The sequence below is a fragment of the Leptonychotes weddellii genome, chromosome 10 (assembly GCF_054177405.1).
Source record: "Leptonychotes weddellii isolate Sample4059 chromosome 10, ASM5417740v2, whole genome shotgun sequence".
NCBI lineage: Eukaryota > Metazoa > Chordata > Mammalia > Carnivora > Phocidae > Leptonychotes > Leptonychotes weddellii.
In genome coordinates this window covers 58,077,585-58,093,160 of record NC_138378.1, presented here as the reverse complement: position 1 = coordinate 58,093,160, position 15,576 = coordinate 58,077,585, and the positions used below count along the sequence as shown (strand labels likewise).

The following is a 15,576-nucleotide window of genomic DNA, read 5'->3' as shown; positions in this document are numbered from 1 at the left end:
TTTCCAAGCCAGTTTAGAAATGTCAAAGTGAAGACTTGAAACCCAATCTATCTGACCCCAAAGCCCATTTTCTCTTACCTTTTTTCCCTCACTGTGCATCCTTCTCCTCTCACCAATTCTTAGATTCCCTAGAATAGTGGTCATGTGATCATCCCTTTGTGGAGGTAAATCTCATTCTCTGGGTTCAGAATCTGCTACCTCAGTCCTGCAAGTATCCCAGGTATGTGAAGACCAGGGAACAGCTGCCCAGGGACCCTGCTAATGTGGTAGGTATGTGTTGGTTTCAAAATATGTCCACAAATTCTTAAAAATATATATGTCCACAAATTCTTTAATACTTCTCTTTTGAAGAAATGGAGCTTAATTCCACTCCCCTTGGGTGTAGACTGGACTTAGTAACTCATGTCTAACGAATAATTTTGGCAGAAGTGACTGTTTATAAGTTCTGAGACTAGGTCTTAAAAGACATTGGATCACTTGCTCTTGGATCATTCACTATGGGGGAAGTAAACTGCCATGTCTTGGAGACAATCAAGTATCCCCATGGAGAATTCCATGTGGTGAGAAACCACAACCTCTTTCCAACAGCCAGCAAGGAACTGAGGCCTCTGCCGACTGAGCTGTGTAAGGGTGCCATCTTGGAATATCAGATCTTCCAGCCCAGTCAGCCTTCAGATGACTGCAATCATGGCCAACATCTTGACTGCAATCTCATGAGACCCTCTGAACTATAACTACTCAGCTAGGCTGCTCCCAAATTTCCAACTCACAGAAACAATGAGATAATGTTTGTTGTTTTCAGCTGGTACATTTGGGGATCATTTGTTACACAGCAATAAATAACAAATACTGAGTAAAACGGAGAGCAATGGTAGGATCAGAGCAAATAAGCAAACCATAGAGGCAATTCTTTGGAATGAGGGAAAGACCAGTTATGTGTGGGAAGTCTTTTTCTTTTCATGGGTGTGATTATGTTATGTTGCATATAACAATGCTGCAGTGGGAGGTAGGGTACTAGGGTAGAAGGGAGCCTGAGAACCCTGCTAGGCAGTCAAATAGAAGTGGGCATCCAAACATGAGCCCCAGACAACCTGAGGATGGTAACACAAGAGAGGAGACAGGAACCATGAGTCCAGTGGCAAATGTAGCATCCATAACCAAGCACTGAGCTACAGAAGGATATCTAAAAGTAGGAGCCAAGACACCAAACTGCTATAGAATCAGTGGCATGTCTGAAGTCACAACAAAAACAAAGGGAGTAGAAACAGAAGATTCTGTTGTGGGTCTTCTGCTTCAGCTGGCTGAGTTCCCACACACTTTCTATATAGACGTTTCTGCTCCTAAAGCACTTTGCAGTGGATGAGGTTGGGCCCCACCCCATCCCCTTTACCAATTAAGTGTTGACTGATAACTCTCGAAGCTGCCTGCTCTCTGGAGAACTGCCCTGAGCCAAATGCTTTGCACCCATCCATCACCCTATCAACAGACCTCAGCCAGTGACTAAATGGCATGAGGGTACAAAAAGCCAGTGCCCTTGCCTTGAGATAGAGCTAACTGGTGCAATTTATGCTCTAGAGCTTTTCCAGGGGATCAGATTTAAGCTAGCATCCAGTTGAGACCACATTCTCCCCTTACCCTAACGTGCTTCCCTCACTTCTCTTTCCTAAGAGTACTGCAACAAATCACTTGAACAAGAATCCCCATTTCAGGATCTGCTTCTAGGGAACCAATCTACAATACCCCTTAAAGACATCTAGTACTTTCTGGTGTGTGTGTGTGTGTGTGTGTGTGTGTGTGTGTGTGTGTGTGTTGGACTGAGCACAAAAGAGATATCAATGAGTAATTTATCTAAGTGTTTATCGGTTGTAATGAATTTGTACCGTATCAACCTGGCTAAGCTAGAACAACTTTGTCCAGAATCTCCTTCTCTATTTCGTCCAAACAAAAAATGTACACAAGATTTAGAAGGCAGAAATGAAATAGGAGTACTGTCTGAAAGTTGTGGTTGGATGCAATGAGAGATGTTAGAAGTGCTGATGTGTTCTAGATAAGCCTGGCTCTTCCAACTAGGTGTCTAGCTCTTCTTTCCAGCTGCTGGCACTGCTGACCAACAGCAACCCCAGGCCTGCCCTCAAATGCAAATGGAAAGGCAATAGCTTACCATAGATTTCTCCACCAGCTCTTCACAGACCCACTCCAGCAGCTGATGTGCCTGGCTTCTCAAATTCCCCAGCAGGACATAACTTGTCCCTTCATGCCAATGTGTCAGGAGGGTTGGTAAGCAATTTTCTCTCATCCTCTAACTCTGTATTTTAGGCTTTACTTCTCCAAATTTCTCCCTAATTGTGAGAGGTCTTATTGCTAAAATAGGTCCTAATTTCCATAATATTCAAGGTGGTCTGCTTCTCTGATTGAGTCCTGATACCTGATACATTCATACACTAATTATATTTAACTGCCATACTGCATAGTAACTAGTAACTGCATATATATCATTCAATGGATGTTAGATTAATTTTGTTGATGTTGTTTTTCACTAGGAATAGTAAACTTTCTAGAGATATACTCGATGTTTAGAGCTTACTATTCTTTTAGCATGGTCACTTGAAGAGAACTTTACAAAATTAGAGGGAGAATTGAAAAAACATTGAGACATTGGCAGGCATCAGCAGTGCAGGAATGATGGCGGGTTTTCATCTGGAGAATGACATAATTGGACTTTCAATTTCATCATCCTGGTTGTAATGTGAAGAATGAGTTTCAAGGAGGTTGAGAGTGGAAGTTATAGGGAGCAATTAGTAAGATAGTGCAATCATCTAGGCAGAGATGATGGTACGTAGACTAAGGTGGATAACCATTTCAAAGGTAGCAAAAGTATCTTTGGCTCTGAACCACCATCATAGAATGACTGGAACATTTAACCTCTCAAATTCCCTCTTTTTCCTTGTGGAAATCCCCCCAAAACTTATATGCTAGCACTATTTAATTTGTTATTGTTGAATAACATTTGTATGGTCCTTACTACCTAGCCACTGTTGTAAATGCTTTTCAAAGGTTCATTTAATCCTATAATGGCTACTGGTGCAGTTTTCCTGGTGTCTTAAGTTGGTAGCCAAAACCTCCATCATCACAGAATGCCATTGCTGTTTCTCTCCCCTCTGTTGGTCTGGATGATGGAGTTTACTTCTCATCTTGTGGTTGCTGTTACTCTCTCTGACATGGGGAGGTCTATCAGTTGGGTTTTGTGGTTACAACCAACAGAAATGGACTCAGGTTATTTTAAGAAGTTAATTTTCCTGTGTAACATTAGGTACTACTACTCACCCCTTTGAATATTCAATATCCACATACACCCTTGTTTCCATATTTAGACACACACACACACACACACAAATTCCTACTAAATATAATGCATCTCTTCTTCATAATAACAAAAAATGTACTCACTTCCTCTCTGAAGGGAGACAATCCAAAGTTTCATTAGACACTGCATGCAGAATTTCTGAGCGTTGTCCACTTCTTCTTTAGTCCAATACGATCTCATATTGATATTCTACAACCTATGGACTAAATTTTGAATTTAAACACCATAAACACACCTATATAGAACAGTGAAAGAACAGGGAATTTGTTTTATATTCAAGTTGGGAATTATGGATGGAGACTACATTGTTTTATAGCTGTTTTTTTCAAACCAGAATCCAGTCATAGTTCATTAATTGCATTTGATCACTAGTAGACTGCATTTTCAAAGGCTTCATCTCCCACTTTTTGGCATGCATATGTATCTACAGTACCTGCTACTTCTGAATCTGTGGCAGATTGTATTTTCCAAATATATCCACTCTTTATATTTATCCCATCCCACATGTTCTTCTTACAATGTGATTGTCACTGCTCCCACTAAGAGGTGGGTGATATTTCCCCCCCTCTAACCTGGGTGGGAGCTGGTGCCTACTCCAGCCAAAGAAGTACAGTTAAGTGATGCTATGTGCTTTCTAAGACTAAGTTATAAAAAAGATGCAGCTTATGTCTCTCTCTCTCTCTCTCTCCCTGGCCCCTCTCTCTTTTTCTCCCACCACTGGCCCTTGGAACCTAGCTAGGGAACAGCCAGTATCAATCGCCAGACACATGAGTGAAGAAGCCTTCATATTATTCCAACTCCAGCCTTGGAGTCTTCTAGCTGAGGCTCCCTTCATCACAGTAGAGGTAAGCCCTCCCTACCCTTTCCTATTTGAATTTTTGATCCATAAAAACTCTAAGAAATCAATACTTATTTTTGTTTTAAGCCACCAGATTTTGGGGGTAGTTTAATATGCAACAGTAATTAATTAATACACACTCTTAAAAGCATGCTGTCATCAATAGAGCAAACCATAATGATGTCCTGTGGGATAATGAGATAGTCAAGATTTGGTTTGACAAATATAGTAAAGAGGCAAAGAGTTGGTGTATAGCTGAGGTAGGAGTGAAGTTGTACTGTTGTCATTGCCAGGTAAAATCAGCCTGTCTCAAGTGTTAGTATTTTTGGACTAGGGGTAAAAATAAAAGCATTTACTAGATGATTAGCTGTGTTCCAGGTGTTAGTAGTATTTCTTTGTTCAAGTAGGAACACTGCATTTGGAACAAAAGTTGCAGTTTGAAATGCCAGATGATTAAGTTTATGATTGTTCACTTTTATGCTCCAACACCCATCCATATTTACTTAAATAGAAATGTGGTAGGAATCACCACGCCTGTATCTTTCAAATCTTTGATGATGGAACTGACTTCTGAAATTTCCTTCAGAAATTAGGTGCCAGTCAATGTCCTAGACACTGAAGATGAACAATGACAGGCAAAATATCTGCCCTCAAGGAGACTACATTCTAGGAAGGGAAAAAGACCATACACAAGCAAACAATTGTACAGTATATTGCTAGGTGATAATAGGTGTTATGCAGTAATATTGCTTTTCTGTATTTTGCTAATGAGAGGGTATTCCAAGAACTTACACTTAGCTCTCTGTTATAATAGCCCATATTCCCTGAGTCAAGAAGTCAATGTGAGGATGCTTCCAGTTGCTGAGGTTGGTCCAATACTATCTGTATCTTTAGGTCATGGGGAAATAGCCATGAAAAGAGTTTGAGGTCCCATAGGACCAACTATGAGTTGCATTGGGTCAAAATTCCATTTAGCATATGTCCTTCATAAGGCTTATTACCAATATTCAGGACCCCAGTAAATCAGTATAAGTCCAGGATCAGTGTTGAAGAGCCTGTGAATGTTTTGAGTGTGTGCTTTTCTTTTGATCACATTTACCCATTAAGTGGCTTCAGATCTATAGGCAGAAGATTCACAGTTTATTCTTGTGACATCGGTGTAAACTCCATCCTCAGGCATATTTGATCACATCTGCACGCTAGGGGTTCTGCATTGTGAATTCATCCAGGTCTAGTTATTGAGTGAGGTGCTGTGACTCACTTTAGGGATAATGTAAGCCAAGTTCTTTTTCACCAGACCTATCTTTTTAAAAATTGCAAATCAGGGGCACCTGGGTGGCTCAGTCTGTTAAGCATCTGACTTGATTTCAGCTCAGGTCATGATCTCATGGACCATGAGATCAGCTCCACGTCCAGCTCTGCACTCAGCAGGGAATCTTCTTGAAAATCCTCTCCCTCTGCCCCTACCCCCACTCTCAAATAACTCTTAAAAAAAATAAAAAATTGCAAATTGAGTAGGGCTTTAGTGGGCTGAGCATCTCTTTCCATCCCAGGAATCCTCTGAACAATGAACCAACACCAACATCTCTGTAGATCAGATCCTTCTGATTACTCTCTGGTCTGTGGCCTATTCAGAAACCAACCACACTCACTTTGCTTCTGGCAAAGGTCTGGGACTTGGTCTCTGCCTCCGCTGCATCCTTCCACTCCCACCCTCTTTTGAGTTAAACCTCAAGCATTGTCTTACGTACTACTGATTATCTTAACTAGAGGTGGTTAACTTCTGACCAAGGACAGAAGCCAGAATTTACTAAAGTCCTTGCAAAAAGCTGCATAATGTATGAAAAAGCTTTCCCCAATTCCTCATCAAATGAACACCTCTCTGCAAAGAATACCATGTAACTCTTAATCACTCTACCAATAGGACTTTAAGGCAGAGATTTGCTTTGGACTTATGCCAAGGTCTTCAAATGAAGCTCTATAGAACTATCTGGAACATTTTATAACAATCTTTTCTGACAAGAAAGGAGTTTAGAGACCTTTCTAAATTCTTTCAAACATCACTATCATTTTATTATTTGAGTGAATGTGCTTGGGGTGAATCCCCCTAGTAAAAAAAATTCCCTAGCAAATCCTTCAGGGCAGGTCTTCCTATAGCAGGTCTCCATTTTTCAGAAGGATACTTATCACTGCCTCATCTTTAGAATGTGTTCACTATTGGTCTTTCCAGAAGAAACATCTTATTCAGCATTTATTGCTTCTTTGCATTTCAGCAGTAGGGAGATGTACTAGCTGTATGAAAGGAGGGATCAATAATTTCTGGCGCTTAATGTATAGTACACTTGAGAGGGAGCGCAAGATTTAGAGGAATGAGCCAACGTGGGGTTAATAACTGTGGAGTCCAAAGTGATTTTTCTTTTCAAGAGAACAAATCTACACCTTTATTTACTTTTCATTAAATTTAAATCCTTGAGGGGTACAGCATCACACGGACTCTGTGGCCAATGGCTTTAGCAGGAAGGTTGCTTCGGAATTTGGCACGAACCATGCCACTGTTTCCATGAGCACAAGTTACTTTTCCCCAGATTACTCTGGTTTTGTTTGGTTTGCCACCAGGAGTCACTGTGTTGTTCTTTGCTTTGTACACATAAGCACATCTCTTGCCTAGATAGAATTCCGTTTCATCTTGAGCATAAACACCTTCGATTTTAAGAAGAGCTGTGTGCTCCCTCTGGTTCCAGAGACCCCGCTTATAGCCAGCAAAAATGGCCTTGGACCACAGCCTTCCAGACATTATTTGGCGTTATAGGAGTCCTGTTCCCAGCAGGCCTCCACAGACTCCAAGATGGCGGGGAAAAAAAGCAAGTCCAAAGTGATTTTATCAGATACCATTTGAATTTCGAATTCCACCCCCTTCCCATCTTCCCTGCTTTTCCATTCTCAAATGGCAATGCTAAAAGAATCCCTAGTGCATCCCATCTTTTCAGACTTGGGAAACATCATTCAGAGGAAAAAGTACCTTCTACTGCAATTCTGGTCATTTGGAAACAAGCACAGACCTCAGGGGATGGCTTCAGTAGGGATCTGAGCCTTTTCCCATCTCCAAACTCATCTAGTTCTTTTGTGGCTGACTTCTATTTGCACGCTTTTTTCTCTGCTCTTTCTTAGGGTTGTTCTTGACCCTAAATTCATTGTTCTCACCGGGATGATTGACTAAGAGGTGCTCTGGGAAGCTGCATGGTAGTTCTAGCTGGGTTCAAACCCTGGCTCTGCAGCCACTAGCCATGTAACATTGGCTATATCCCTTGGGCTCTGTGAACACCAGTTTCCTCATCTGAAAATGAAGTGAATCAACCCTACTTCAGAGAGTTATTATCAGAATTAGAGAAAACACGTGTAAAATACCTACCCAGATACTTGGCCCATGATAGGTTATAGATTAATAAATATGCCAGAACCACATTTGTATGTATTATTAGTAGCATATATTACTGATAATAATTATTGATAATAATCAGCTTTTCACCATAAAAATATTTAAATGTTTTGAGCCTTTACTGTATAGTCACACTTTGAAACTCTCTACATATATTAATTTATTTAATCTTCTCTGCAACTCTGTTACGTGGGCATTGTTACTAACCCAGTGTTGCAGTTGAGGATACTGTGGTACAGAGAGGCCAATTAAATTACCTAAGGTCACACGCTGGGAAGCCATGGAGCCAGGGTTTGAATATAGTCTGACTCCAAGCTGGCACACTTTACAGGCCATACAGAAATGCTTACTCTAATGGTGTATTAAAAGGATCTGTAAGAAAAATATTTTCTATTTTTCCAGCTCCTTCATATTGTACTTTATATTTATTGAAGAGAGAGATGTTTTTAAACATACCAGAAAACCCAGCAGAGTCATTCCTTATAGAAGTAAGCTGAATTTATGCTCAGCCATGAGGTTCATCCCCTTGTCCCTGCTGTAAGATGCTAAAGGTAATAGAAAATTTGGGGTGCCTGGGTGGTTCAGTCGGTTAGATGTCTGCCTTTGGCTCAGGTCATGATCCCAGAGTGCTGGGATTGAGCTCCGCATCCTGCTCCCTGCTCAGTGTGGAGTCGGCTCCTCCCTCTCCTTCTGCTCCTCCCCCTCGCTCGTGCTCTCTCGGTGTCTCTCAAATAAATAAATAAAATCTTTAAAAAAAAGAAAGAAAATTCTCCCAAACCAGTCTCTAGAGGAGATATATTGGCTCACTTAACTATATGTCCAAAAGTAAGGCAAGCTCTAGGGTTGGTTGCTCTAGCAACTCAGTGAGATCCTAAAAGACTCAGATTCTTTCTACTTCTCTCGCTTGCCGTCGTCTGTCAGCTTCATCCTGAGCCGGCTGGTCTTGTGGTCCTGTAGCAATTGGAACAGCATGATTCTTCATTCCCCTCTAGTGGGAAAGGAGAAGAGGTTCCAGTGCTCTTTCAAAAGCGTCAAGAAAGGCTTTCCTGAACACTATAGTGTACACGCAGCTTCTCATCCCATCAAAATGGCCAATTAGCCTCACGTGCCCCTCCCCGAATCACGCACTGCCATGGAGATGGAGTTACCCTTTAGCCAATCAAAGCCATCCCTAGAACTTGGGGGTGAGGTCATCTTCCCCGAGGCACAGGGATGTGGGAGGAACAGAGAAACCTGAACAAAATTGTGGTTTTCTTGGAAAGGGGAAAGAGGGGAATAGTGACAGACAGACAACCAGCATATCCAGCACACTCCCAAGGATACATGATCTATTTTCCATACATTTTCCTATTTTCTTGGCCCCATTTTTATCTTCACTATACTAGGAATAATAGCTACTTCTCATGGAGTAAAATTACGTGAGATAATGTATATGGAAGGATTTTAAACGCTGTACAGATGAGTTGTAGTTGTTGTTGCTGTGCTGCTCTTGTAGTTGGGATTTTCTCTTCAAAGTATGTTGTGTTGTTAGTAGCAGAGCCAGAACAGTAGAGGCCATGTGCCTCCCAACCTCCGTTTTATCCATTCCTACCTCCTGGAATGAACTTTCTCCCACCCCCAGACACTCTATGCTGCCTCTTACTAGTTGTGTGATTTGGGGCAAATCACTTCACCTCTCTGAATTCCACCTCCCCCTTTAGTGAAATAAGATGCTTGGACTAATTAATCTCTAAGGCACCTTCAAGCTTTAATCTTGTGATACTATGAATTTCAGGCAGCAAGATAAAGATAAGTAAAGAAGTGAAGAATTTCAGGCAGGTGGAGGGATTTTAAGCAATCAAGTGTCCATTTAGCAAGGCTGCTCTGATTTAGGGGCTCCAAAGACAGACACACACACACACACACAGGCAAACATACACATGCATAAGCATACATACATACTGAGTGCATGCTAGCAATCGATAGTGAACATCACACAGAAACAAGGACATCTAATAAAATAAAAATGGATCCAACTGCAGGGCAGACCTGAGAGATGAAGATGTGGGGAATGAGGCAGTGAGACCAGAATCTTAAATACATCCAAGTTGGGCAGAGTTGAGATTTCCACTGAGGGTGGAGAATTATCACTGCTGTGGGCATTGCTTTTATAGGCCTGAATGTGCCAAAATATGAGGGGATCTCAGAAGAGATCAATCTGACCTTCCAACCACAGCAACATGTCTACTACTGGGTCTGACTTTGTTTTACTTTTTTCTATTCCTGGTGTCAGCTGGACCTCAAAAGCAGAAAGGCCAAAATCCAACAAGAAAATCTGTTTCTCTTATTTTCTCTTGGCTGCTTAGGAGACCTCTCTTGGCAGGCTTTCTGGTGACTTGTCCAAGCCTGGGGCCTCTCTTCCCTGGAGTTTCCATCACCTTCTTCAGGGGAGAAAGAGCTCTAAGCATCACTATGCAGTGCCTGCGAGGCACTTGCTCTTTTTCTTAACCTAGAGTCCTTCAGTCCTTTCTTTTCCTCTTTGTCCCCCAAAGAGACCAGGCAACCTGTACACAGAGGGACCCAGAATAATAATTATTATAATGATAACAATAATAGCAGCAGCTATCATTTATTGCCTGTGTACTATTGTTCAGTCATGATACTAAGCACTTTACATATTATTTCAATTACTAGTTAAATAGCAGTGGCAGATAATAAGATGGTATAAAAACATTAAAAGGGGTGAAAAATAGATATTTCGTATTGATAAAATGTATGGTCCATCAAGAAGTTATACCAGTCATGAACTTTTATGCACCTAACAATATAGTTTCAAGTGGAGGGGGAGACGAACCATGAGAGACTATGGACTCTGAGAAACAAACTGAGGGTTCTAGAGGGGAGGGGGGTGGGGGATGGGTTAGCCTGGTGATGGGTATTAAAGAGGGCACGTACTGAGTGGAGCACTGGGTGTTACATGCAACAATAAATCATGGAACACTACATCAAAAACTAATGATGTGGGGCACCTGGGTGGCTCAGTCGTTAAGTGTCTGCCTTTGGCTCAGGTCATGATCCCAGGGTCCTGGAATCGAGCCCCACATTGGGATCCCTGCTCGTCAGCGGGTCTGCTTCTCCCTCTCCCACTCCCCCTGCTTGTATTCCCTCTCTCGCTGTCTGTCTCTGTCAAATACATAAATAAAATCTTAAAAAACAAAACAAAAACTAATGATGTATGGTGATTAACATAACATAATAAAAAATGTATAAAGCAAAAATACTAGAAATACAAAGAGTTATTGACAGGGCCACTGTCACATTAGAAGATGTTAACACACTTCTCTTTAAAATAGATCAAATAAAAAAAAATAGATCAAATAGACAAAATTAATTATATGCAGAATTTATATAGCATAGTAACAAGTTATATAGAATTTTGCACTCAACAGAGACTACACATTGTTCTGAAACATATGTGGAAACAGTTACAAAAAATGACAGTGTATTAGGTCATAAAGAAAAACTCTAAAGGCAGTACTCTAAATTCTTCACAAACTTTAAAAGGCAGTACTCATACAAGCACTTTCATTGAACAAAATGTGATAAGACTTAGAGATTAACAACAGAAGGAGTGCCTGCCTTTCTCAGTCGGTAGAGCATGTGGCTCTTGATCTCGGGGTTGTAAGTTTGAGCCCCACGTTGTGTGTAGAGATAACTTAAAAATAAAATCTAAAAAAAAAAAAAGAAATTAACAACAAAAGTATAGCAAAAAAAATAATAATAAATCTATCTACTTGAATATTTTAAACATCTTTATAAATGATTATTGGGCATATTAGTCAGGGTTTAGTCAGAGAGATTGTTCCTCTATGAAATATCTGTACATAATGGGTTAGTCATCCATATAGTCAGAGATTTGACCTGATACAGTTGTAGGATCTGGCTAAACAGTCTAAGGTTGTTGTCATTGCATCTGATACTGGAACTTGAAGTCCTCAGGGCAGGCAGTCAGGATGTAAAGTGGGGAGAGCACAAGCTGGTGCATAAAACCTACGTCAGTTCTTGCTTATGACTTGGTCATGCAGAAACCTTTTGTCACAGAGGTAAACACATACATACAAATGCATGCACACATGCAGAAGCACACACACACACACACACACACACTGAGTACATATTAGCAATCAAGAGTGCATCTCGCAAAAGGAGTGAAGACATCTAGTACTCCTCTGAATGAAAGAGAAGCTGAAAGAGGATCCAGGAGAAGATGGAGCAGTTCCAATCTTGGCTACTGTCCCACACCAAGGAGAGCCAGCAGACAATGTATGTAAACTACAAAAAAAGTGAGCTATTGCTTCACTTACACTCTCCAAATTGCCCACGAGAATCTCTCTTGTGGTCCAGCCTAACTGGAAACATACAAGAAAGGGAATTCTGAGAAATGTAGTTCAGCCTGGCCAAGGTGACACCTTACAAAGCCACCACAATCCAACCTTTGTCAACTTGGCACCCATGCTTATCTCCTCCATATTTAATCTCCAAATAAAGATAAAAACAAAGTCATGTTTCTGCCTAACATAATACAACTATCCCCATAAAACCAGTAACATGCTAACCCAGAGGTCAGAAAACTCTTTCTTAAAGGACCAAATACTAAATATTTTAGGTTTTGGAGGCAACATGGTTTCTGTTGTGACTGTTCAATGGTAGCATGAAAGTGGCCATGGACAGTATGTAACTGAATGAATGTGGCTGTTTTCCAACTAAACATTATTTACAAAAGCAGATGGCCAGCCCTTGGGCCATAGTTTGCCAACCCCTGTGTTAATCCTTCCACCAAAGGAGAATGAAAATCCTTTTTGTGTTGAGTGATCTTTATTCTCCTGCTATCTAATTCACACATCACTTTTTGATATCCTATAGCTTAAATATTGAGATATGATGTTAATTACACATAGCATGTCTTAGTTAAGGAGATGAAAGAGAAAAAGGAAAAAAATATTTGCTCAATATATATACACAAACATATGCATATCTAAATAAAGAAAAAAATACTCATAATGATTACATTCCTTTGTCTGCAATTGGTCACATTTCTTTGTCTGGTCCAAATGTTATTCCTGAAGGGTCTGGGCCATTAGCAGTCCTACCAGAATTGAAGGTTGTTGTAGTTTTCCACTGAGTTAATAATCACAAAATATTGGTATACTGAAAGTTGCCCTAGAGGATCTCCCACATTCCAGAAATACTCATAGTGTGATGGCAACTCAATTTCCTTTTGATAGTCAAGATCAATCCCCATAGCTATCTAGTAAATCCCTTGTTTGCCTTGATTCAGTGGCCTTAGGAGCCCAAAGTGGCCAGGTGACAGTCTTAACGTCCAGTTCATTGGAATCCTTATTGCGTCTCAAGGTAGGAACTTTCCTCTCTTTGGAACTAGGACTTCCAGAGCAGCAGGACCTAAAGTTGTGGGAATGGGAAACAAAAATTGTACTAGAAGATCATTAGGGTAATAATGAGAGCAACAACTTCACTTTCTACCCCCTTGATTCCTAGATTTGTGAATTCTGCTATGGGAGAAACAGCAATATAATGGATATTGATTTAGAGCATTTATTGCTATCTGGAGGACCTTGCTCTAGCCGTGCAAAGTGTTGCCACCTACTTGATGCCATAAATGAACCTTCAAAAGCTGATTACACCATTCTACCACAACAGTTGCTTCAGAATTATAAGTAACACAATAGGACCAGTGAATCCCATGAGCATGGACCCATTGCCTAACTTCATTTGTTATAAAGTGAGTTCCTTGGTTAGAAGTGATGCTGTGTAGAATACCATGTTTTTGGATAAAAATATTTGGTCAGTTCATAAATAGCACCTTTGGCAGAAGCATTGCAAGAAGACAAGCAGAAAAATCAAATCCATATGCAATAAGGACAAAATGCTATCCAGTCCATGATGGAAGCAGACCAATGTAATTAACCTGCAATCAGGTGACTGGCTGATCCCCCAGGAAATGCCATTTTGGGGTCTCCTTGTTAGTCTCTGCTATTGGCAGATTGGACATTCAGCAGTGGCTTTATCCAAAAAGTCCATGTTGAAAGTGTGAAAATTCATGTTGCTGAGCAAGCATAACCTCCATCCTGATTCCATGGCCATTTGCTCATGAACCCGATAGGCAATAACAAGAGTCACTGGAGAAGGCTGGTTGACATCCACGGAAGAGGTCATCCTATCCACCTCGTTATTTAAATCTTTCTTTGGTGAGCATTCATACGGGACACAAGTATTTTCATATCCTGTGTCCATATGGAGAGGTTTATCCACATATCTCTTCCCCAGATCCTTCTAACTCCCTGACCACCTAGCCAAATCATTAGCTCCAGCCCACAAATTGATGTAGACCCATATGTCTGGACATTTATCAATCCAGGCAAAATGAACAACTATATGCCCTCTCCAAAGTCCTGCCCACAAGAAGGATTTCCCTTCAACACTGTTTTTCAGGGCTGTCCCGAAGTGGGGCTGTAGGGCTACAGCTGTCCACTTTCAGATGGTGCCTGCATATCATGAAGAATTATCTGTAAACCAACTTCAAGTGCTTTTTTCCTTAGTCAACTCATCCTAGGGAACTCACCATGAAGCCATCGGTGTGGTTGAGAGAAAGAAGGAAATGTAGCAGGAGTAAGGGGCATGGGCATCTGGGCTACTTCCTCATGCAATTTACTCGTGCCTCCAGGGTTTGCTTAAATCCAGTCTCATACATACTACTTCCTTTGATGATGCAGTGCTGCACCAGATGATACCCAGTTCACGATGAGCATCTCAAGTCATATGGCAACTTGGGGTCTCCTTGATAATTCATGGTCAAGCACTCAGTCTCTACTAAGTCCCAGTAACAAGCCAAAAATTGTTTCTCAAAAGGAGAAAGCATGGCTTTGCTAAAAAATTCTTAGGGTCTGTGCTGTGATTCACCTGTAGGATAAGGCCTGCTAAAGACTCCAATGGCATCCCTATGTGACACTAATACTTCAAGTACTATCGTATCTTCTGAGTCATATGGCCCAATTATCAGAACAGCTTGCATAGCAGCTTGACCTGTTGCAGATTACTCTTATTCTGGGATTCACTCAAAACAGGCAGCTTTTCAGGTCACTCAGCAAATGGGTCAAACTAGCATGTCCAAATGAGATATATGTTGCCTCAAAAATTCAAAGAAGACCAGTAGGCATTGTGCCTCTTTCTTAATGGTAACAGGAACCAGGTGCAGCAATTTGCCTTTCACCTTAGATGAAAAATCTCTTCATATCTCAGATAATTGGACCCCTAGAACTTTCACCAAAGTGGCAGGTCCTTGAATTTCTGTGGAATTTATCCCCCACTCTGACATACAAATGTCTTATTGATATGTCTAGAATAGTTGCTACTTTCTGCTCACCATGTCCAATAAGCATAAAATCATCAAAGTGGGACGCAAGTATTGTGCAGATTAGCTGAGTGCCTCCAGCTCAGGGACTCTCATGACATTACAGCCAAGCTGTTTCCTGAGGCTCCAGTCATCTCAAGACTTGATCAGGAATGAAGGACCCACTCCTAAGTTCACTTACCTGGTCCATTGGCAGTCTTCAGTTTCTCTGTGTTAATGCTCTGAGGGTCTCAGTTCCCCCAACACACCATGTGGCCATCTCCACAGAGTTGCTCACCACGTGGCAGCCTGCTTCCTCAGTGCAAGTAATCCAAGAGAAGGAGAGAGGGAGAGAAAAAAAGACAAAAAGAATGAATGAAAGACAGAAGCCAGTCATTTTATAACCTAATATAGGAAGTATTATCCCATTATTTCTTCCATATTCTGTTCATTAGAAACAAGTCACTAGGTCCAACCCACACTCAAGGAGAAGGGATTACACAAGGCTGTGACTACCAGGAAATAAGGGTCATCGGGGACCACATCAGAGG

The 15,576-nt window shown here is 41.1% G+C and overlaps 1 long non-coding RNA gene and 1 pseudogene across 1 annotated transcript in view; one reads left to right on the top strand and one right to left on the bottom strand.

The window, feature by feature from the left end:
- LOC145723892 (uncharacterized) overlaps nt 1-15,576 on the top strand; it is a 291,096-nt gene that overhangs the window by 173,769 nt on the left and 101,751 nt on the right. Inside the window, exon 4 of the long non-coding RNA XR_014149278.1 lies at nt 4,100-4,209. This is a non-coding gene — a long non-coding RNA (uncharacterized LOC145723892). The remainder of the gene's footprint in view (nt 1-4,099; nt 4,210-15,576) is intronic.
- On the bottom strand, nt 6,630-7,072 carry LOC102741190 (large ribosomal subunit protein eL33 pseudogene; annotated as a pseudogene).